The following is an 8,763-nucleotide window of genomic DNA, read 5'->3' on the forward strand; positions in this document are numbered from 1 at the left end:
CTTTCCTCCAGTCCCAGGTTCCACAGTGAGAGTTAATGGTGGTGCACACAGGGTCTCCTTCTTGGCCGGACTGCAGTGATTCGTTACTGTTAATTGGTTACTGTACATAGATTAAGGTGCACATGTTTGTCTTGTTTTGTGTAGTTGAAGGTTAGCCGAAAGAGTTGAGATCTTTAATTTCTAGAGTCAAATGTGGCACCTTCTAACACACCTACTTATTTTATGTCTTAAGAACTGTAATTCCAGAAGTGGTAGATATCTACAAAAAATGCCAAAATCTGTGTCCTGAAAGCTTGGCCTGGTAACCATCAGGATGGGGGCCTCAAAATACAGTGGGACAGAAATGGGGGTAGCAGCTAGGGTCTGACCGAACTGCTGCCAGCCCTCAGGGGAGTTATGATGGGCATTACAAGGAACATTCCAATTAGATAAGATTATCTTAAAAGTGTACTTAAAAGAAAGGTTTCCAAATCAAACAGAATGGGGTACCTTATTTTAGCTGGTATGTGGAAGCCTCCAAAAGAGGCTTCAAAATTCAAAATTCAAAAGAGCTTTATTGAATATTTATTGTAAAAGGATAATAAAAAACTTAAAAAATCAGCCATAAAAAAGAACAAAATAATGACAATTGCAGCAACATGGATGAAACTAGACTCTCATACTAAGTGATGTCAGAAACAGAAAGACAAATACCATATGATATCACTTATATCTGAAATCTGATATATGGCACCAATGAACCTATCTACAGAAAAGAAACAAACTCATGGACATGGAAAAGAGACTTGTGGTTGCCAAGAGGGAGGTGGAGGAGTGCAAGGGACTGGGAGTTTGGGGTTAGTAGATGCAAACTGTTACATTTGGAATGGATAAGCAATGATATCCTGCTGTATAGCACAGGGAACTATATCTAATCACTTGTAATGGAACATGATGGAGGATAATGTGAAAAAAGAATGTATATAAATGTATAACTGGGTCACTTTGCTGTACATAAGAAATTGACAGAATATTGTAAATCAACTATAACAATTTTTTTTAAAAAAATATATGAGGCACCTGAAACAAAAGACTATGTGACTAACATAACTCCTAGTGTTCCCATTCTTCCTTTACTCGTGCATTCATTCTAGTAATCCTCTGTCTGAACTGTTTTTCCCCCAAGGAAGACTACACAACTATAAACAAAAGTCATCAGGTTAATGGTCTTATACTCCCCCTCATATCTTCCTTCAAAGGAGGACACCTATATGGCCTTCTCCCAAAGTTGGTGAGACTGAGGTTTTTTTTTCTGGTAAATTCTACTTTATTGCACTTAGCAGCTAAGGGGAACCTAAACTTAAAATTCCCACCAGAGTCAGCTCTCTTAGATCTCTGTCAGTAGTACCCAGTAGAGACAGAAAAACAAGATATATTTTTCACTCTCTTTGGGGACATCTCTTGAGTCCAAGACATCATTCAGTATTACCAGAAATATTTACTGTTTGTCCAGCTTAAAAATTGGCAGTTATTTAAAAAGATTTTTTACTAGGTGGCTCTATGGTCAATAGCTGGTCAGAGATTGGAAGCTGACATTTAGAGCTTCATAGAAATTTTTTAAAGATTTCTCCTCCAAGCAAACGGAAGATGATGTAGTTAGATGGTAGATCAACCTATGATTTTCTTTGCTTAGTTAATTTTGATTGGTTTGGGTCTTGGGCACCATGGCTTTGAAGTGCCCTCCCAAACTCCGAAAATTATTCAGCTCATTATAATCATAATAAATCTCCAGAGCATTGTATTCTCTCAAAAGCTTTATATGTGTGTTTGCAGCCACTAACCATTAAGCAAATGATCTCCCTAAGACTGAAATGGCAGAAAAAGAAGGAAGAGAATGACTAACTTAAAGACTGTGAACCTGACGTGGTGACCCTGTGAATGTCACATGAATTACCCAAAAATATTATGACTTGTGTATACCACACAAGGAATCAAACAAAGCTTTGAGAACTAGAATGATAGCTAAGAGTGGCACTATCTTAAATTTTGATCACTTCTCTCCATTAAGCTGAGAGTCTGATCAAAAGTGAGGAGTTGGTGGAAAAAGAAACACTGGGCCCGAAATGGAGTCACTTGGACTAAGCTCCACATCAATAAACCAAGACTTAGTACTTAACTTAAATGCAGTTACAACTCCCCCAGGGAGGTAGGCTTAATTAGTCAGTCCAGAACTTTCCGGTCAGCACTAATGAGGTAATCTACTCCCTTCCATCCCCCATAGATAATTTACCTAAGCCTGAAACAAAACTCTCTTTCTCCCTTTCTACCTATAAAAGCCTCCCATGTTGTATAGCTCCTCAAAGCTCCTCTCTACTTGCTAGATGGGATGCTGCCTGGTTCATGAATTGTTCAATAAACCCAATTAGATCTTTAAATTTTACTTGGTTGAATTTTAGTTTTTTAAAAGAAGTAATCCCCCACCATTTTTGTGAGCTTCAGTTTTTCTTTGAAAAAATGGTGATAATGATATCTGCCTTACCTTCCCCAGGAATTTTTGAGGGTCTGATAAACTAACGTGGGTAAAATCACTTTGTTGCATGTAAAGTGTCATAAAAATATAATCTGTTATTATAAAGTATTCATATAATGAGAATTCTGTACTATTTTTTTTTTCCTAGGTAGCATATTCATTTCTTACAGTTTCCACTTGGAAAGAGTATATTTTTAAAAAATACAATTGTTGTGTCAAACAGAAGAAAGCAAACTGACATTTAGTAATGAGCAGAACTGGGAAAATAATAGAGTTTCCCAGCTTGCTAAAGAAACGTGTGTGTTAAATTTACTTTAAAAATTAATGAGAGAGTTGGAGTTTATAGTTATCCTTCATTAGAACTCCAACAGGATAGATTTGAAAAAAGACCAACTGCTCTCTCTAAGCCTGTTTTTCAGATTTCTTTTTCACAAATCATATCTGAATCTCTAGCTCTTAAGGAGGGGGAAAAAAATCTTCCTAACCACCAGACCCTGAGAGCTGTGTGAAATGAAATGGAGGTGGGAGGACAAAAACTTTCAGGATCAAGCAGAGGCCATGTAAACAGATGTGGCTGCAGTGAATAGAAAAGGTTGAATAGTTGCTTTGTTGCTTGCTTCTGTCTGTACCACAGAGGGTCCTCTCTACACAAATCTTCCTGGCAGATGATGTGCCACATAACTCTTACTGCCTATGGAAACATACAGAACCTGATCTTTGCTCAGAGGCACCCTCAACTCTTGGCTCGGTTTATTTTAATGAATGCTTATTTTAATGAAAGTTTCATGTAAGACCAAACATTTATGGTAATTATGAAAGAGAATTTAAGAAGGACATAACTGAAAAGCCAATGTCCTTTAACTTCTTAGTTTACTGACAGATAACCATCAGTCCCAGACTGCATTGAACAAAGGAAAACACTGCATATGAGTTTTAAAAGTGGCACTTCTTGACAGGCATTAAATGACTTTATAGCTAAAGAGAGAGGGAAGTTGATAATAAGGCTATTTCTGAAAGGAATCCTGTTATGAAGGTGCATCATGAGCAATGTGTTGAAACGAGCAACATAGCCTTCACTCCTCTAAAGATTTTGGTGGGAAAGTACATGGCATTGTTGAACTTCTCTACACGTGTCCATTGATTTATTTCATGAGGAACAGTTATTGCTGCCTATCTGTAAAAGGTCAGATACCAGAATTTAAAAGCCTGCCCGAGTTCCTTTAAATAACCCTAGGAGCCTGGCATTCTGTGATCTGGATGCCTTGTTAGTTGGGCAGGTAGGTAGACAGTGGTTGAGACGGTGGGGGATTGCCTGCTCTACCTTTTATTATACTCTTATTTTCATCAAATAAAATCAACCTCAGCCTCGAAGGCCAGGAGTAGCCTATAGCAATAAAGTATAAAATGTTCCTTCATAAATGTATACGGTCATATTCAACTCTTCCCCTGTAGTGGATTTTTATTTCATATGGAACAGAATAAATGAGTCTCCTGAAAGCGGGTGGATTTACAGCTTGAATTTACTATTCTTCTAGCATGGTGTTAACTTCACTAATAAAAATGTTGTGTCTGCTTTGCAGAAATTCTCCCCTGAAACAAATCATGCAAACCCAGGTACAAAGATGGACACAAGTTCAAGGACAAGGAAGAAGGGAAACATTGAGAATATGCCTCTTCTTGAATGACATACTAAACAATAATAAATAATAAAGGCATAATCCTAGAAATTACAGTTGTTATCAGAATTCTCTCCTTAATATCTGTGTCCTCAGGGAGTTCCCTGGCGGTCTAATGGTTAAGGACTCAGCACTGTTACTGCTGAGGCTGGGTTACTGCGGAGCCTGGGGTTGATTCCTGGCTTGGGAACTTCCATATGGCACAGGCATGGCAAGCAGGCAGGCAGGTAACAAGCAAGCAAGCAAGACCTGTGTCCTCTTGTATTATCCAGATAGTGTTCCTTTGTGAGTTAACCTAATTTATACAAGTGTGTAGAATGATTCTTCGGGAGAAAGGGAAAAAAGGATGTGGTCTTGTAATGTATCTGTTTTCCCCTTCCGTGTTTAAACACTTATGTGTTGCTTTATATACTCTCTAGAGATATTTCAAAGTGTGTAAATAAGATGGCTTGCTTTAACTCTTTAATTTCTTATTCTGCCACACATTCTGACTTTGTCATTAATAAACAAATATGATTTGGGCACAGAATTCAAAAAAAAAAAAAAAAAAGGAAGGGAGGGAGAGGAGAGGAAGGGAAAGGACATGCTGAGAGAAAGAATTTAAATCTGGAGCCCAGGGAGCTGCCTGTTTCTCTGTCTATACAGTCAGGACTGTCAGTTTCTCTTTGGTCCCTACCAACAGGCTGCGGGCCCTTCGAAACATGACTGTGTCCTATGCATTCATGGGCTGCTCTGACACCCTGGCCCCTTTTGTTCGGAGCCAGATCATCACTCTCCCTTTTCTCAGCTGCCATATGGTGCAGGGGAGCCCGAAGGACAAAGACAGACAGGGAGAGCGCAAGGCTGAAAGAGGAAGGGAAGAAAGAAAATCAAGAGTCTGCAGATGAAACTGATTTATGTACAGTGTTCAAGGGGCAAGTAGGCAAGGTGGGGCTCAGAAGAAGTGAGAAGGGAGAGGGGGACATGGAGGGAGCGTGGGGAGCGGATGTTCTTGGAATATGAAACTTCTCACAGATAAGCAACCAGGCTGTTTCCTGTGAGACACAGGCTCTGCTTCTTCTCCAAATATGGTGCTTAAAACAGAAAATGTCTGCTCCAGTTGTTTATCCTTTGTTATCCGTCTTGAAATGATTTCTATTCTTCCCCATGGACAGAGCTTACATTATTTTATTTTATCACAATGATATAACAAAACTAAACATCTGCGTTTTTAATGCATATTCTTACATACCTGCTGTGTGATAAGTTTTAATATTGTGTAGCACCACTCTTCCTAAGAAAATTGTAATGGGCATGTGTTTTCATCAGTAGATGTTCTCCCAAATGGTTCTCTGAACACTGTACTCTGTTTGGAGAATATTTCGGGAAACCTATATTTTCAAGGGTCTATGGTCGATCCTGTTGTGACACAACTCATACTTTGTTAAAGCACATGAACACTCCTAATTTGTAGATTTGCGTATAAAGATTTTTAGATTTTAAGGTCAGAGTGGCTGGAATACATAATGCTAATCTATTCGGGCACTTTCCAAAAAAGCGTATTCTAATTAGGGTAAAATATTTGATTTTTCCCACCATTTATTTTCTATATAACACAATGTACTGCCATATTTATTGTATTTTGTGCATCAAAAGAGGCAGAAGTACAGCTCTTTGACAAAAGAATAGCTTGATACTTTTGATCATTTCTTCTTGAGTTAGTCGTACAGCAAATCATGCGGCTCCCCAATATTTCGTATTTAATTCATTATGTTTGATAAAATAATGTGTGAAAATATTATTTCCCATATCAAGGTGTATTTAAATATCCACATATTTCAGGGCGATATAAGTTACCAAGAGGTTATTTCAGATAGAATTATTCAACCTATTATAAAGAATAGAGGCTGCTTGCAGTTCTGTCTTTAGCTTGAAGTCCAGGACACCACATACTGCTAGTTTTACTCCTGGATTTTGACAGTAATCTCTTAGTAGGAACCGCTGCTGTTTCCTAATCTATCTCTTAAAGTTGGAGTGAGCCATCTGCTCAGACTTTGGACTTTTCATCTCTTACTTATTCTCACTTACTCACTTGGGGATCTTATCTAATCTCATACCTTTAAACACACATGCATATGATGACAGCACCCATATACACATCTCCTAAACTCTACCTGTGTATTTCTAGCTTCCATCTCAGCATATTCTGGTGTTTGTCTAAGAGGTATCCCAAAATTAATTTGTCCAAAACTAAGTTCCTGATCTGGACCCATGAAACCTGCTTCTCCCATGGGCTTCCCAATCTCAAATGACCACTCTACCCTGCTAGCTCCTTAGGCCAAAATTCTTAAAATCATTATTGGCTCTTCCTCTTTCTCTCATACCACATATCCAGTACAGTGGTGATCCTTGTTGATTTTATCTTCAAAATACATCCAGAATCTAAGAACCTCTCACCAATTCCATGGCTACAATTTTGGTCCAAGCCACTAGTGTTTTTCAACTGAATTTTTGCAATAAACTCCTTATTTGTCTTTCTGGTTTCATTCTTGTCCTTATACTATATTCTCAATAGAACACCCGGGTTAACTCTTGTAATACGTTTTATGTTATATCTTATAGGCGTGAAATCCTGTGAACAATCTGCCTACCCATTACTTCTCTAACCTGGTCTTAGTCATACTGGCTTTCTTACTAGTGACACTCCTGCCTTTGTAACTGCTGTTCTGTATGTATACAATGCTCTTTCCTCAGATCTCCTCACTTCCCTTAAGTTTTTGTTTACTTGTCATCTTCTCAGTGAGACCTTCTCTAACTCTCCATTTAAAATTTCAACTCCCTTCTCAGAACACATCATCCCATTTCACTGTTATGTTTTTACTTCCTAACTTTCAAAGAAATTTTCTTCCATTTAGAGTAGAAGCATGAGGCACCAGAGTCATTGAAAATATACAAGGTGTATATTCTTATGAAGTCAAAATTATAGCTACCAAGTTATTATAAGAAATAGATCCAAAGCGAAAGAGTTTTATTACTCTCTCTCTCTCTCTCTATATATATATATATATATGGCTCACCAAAATATATTTTATATTTGCTAATCATTTTTTCTCACCCATTTCCAAAAAATGAAGAACTAACATATGTTCCATGCCAGGACTTATTCTTCAGTTCCTCAAACTGACCCAACTTTAAGATAAAAGGAAAACTGCCAATAAAAGAGAAGTTAAAATTAATATTCTATAAAGAGAAAAATAACTGTTAGAAAAATAAAAGCAATATCCTAAATTAGCCTAAATTGTATTCCTCAAAATAGATAAATTCAATGAAAATCTTAGGAAAAAAACATATGCATTGTTACTGCAACCAAAACACTTGTTATACTGTGCACATTTAGTAAGTGGTAAGAAGAAAATATTTCTCTGTTTAGAAGTAGATAAGCGTTCTAAGCAGCCTATTACTTGTCCTCATTTGTCTTCTATTGCTGCTACTGTATACTGCAAGTATTTGCTAAAGATAAGTTCTCTAGTGGAAAAGTACTCAGAGCATGGAGAGAAGATCATTTTAATTCATATAACCAAACAAAAGCATCAGAAGTCATTTTGACATGGAAGAACCTGGGTCCCAGAGTCAGCAGCATTGGTTAACATCCCAGCTCAAATATTTAGTGGCCTCAGTAGCTTAGTCAAGATAATTAATTATTATGAGCCTATTTCCTCATCTGTTATATATGAATGATACCTACCTCAAACCATTGTGGTGATGATGACAACAAATGCCTCTAGGACACATTTTGGCACATATGAAGTATCCACAAAAAATGAATGTAGTATTGGTGTTAAACTAATAAAGTATTGAATTATGTATAAAAGTTAAGGTGTGAAAATCATTTTAATCATGTTTCTCCTTTCAAAATTTAGAAGTTAATGATATTTCAATTTAATTTTACATAATCTGCTTTTTATGGTTTTAACTAGTGCAATTAAAAAAAAAAAGAGAAAGCTTGATTAGTAATGGGGACACCTGGCACCTTGATCATCACTGTAATACATTTCTTCTCAAATGAACCTCAAAATGCACAGAATCCCTACTTAATAGCATGTAAAGAGAATTTCCTGAGCTCAACCTATGGCTTGTCTAATAATATATACAAGTTGATTTCTTTAATTTTTCAAAAATAAGAATCACATATTTCAAGGGAATCAGCACTCACTTGTTAAACTCAGAAACTTTGGGGAGCTTTAGTCCATAAGATGATGTGGGAAGGTGTAGGTGTAAATGAGTGCTTATGTTGTGCTTTTGTCAGCTCAGGCTGCCATAACAAAACACCACAGGCTGGGTGCTTAAATAACAGACATCTGTTTCTCACAGTTCTGGAGGCTGAGAAGTCCAAGATTGAGGTACCTAACAACCAGCTCTTTGTGAGGGCCCTTTTCCTGGCTTGTAGACAGTAATCTTTTCCCTGTATCTTCACATGGCAGAGAGAGACAGAGCTTTGATGTCTTCATCTTCTTCGAAGGACACTAAGCTCATCATGGGGCCCCACCCTTAGGACCTCATCCTAATCTAAATACTCTCGAAGCTCCACCTCCAAATACC

The sequence above is a fragment of the Phacochoerus africanus genome, chromosome 10, assembly GCF_016906955.1.
Source record: "Phacochoerus africanus isolate WHEZ1 chromosome 10, ROS_Pafr_v1, whole genome shotgun sequence".
Taxonomy (NCBI): domain Eukaryota; kingdom Metazoa; phylum Chordata; class Mammalia; order Artiodactyla; family Suidae; genus Phacochoerus; species Phacochoerus africanus.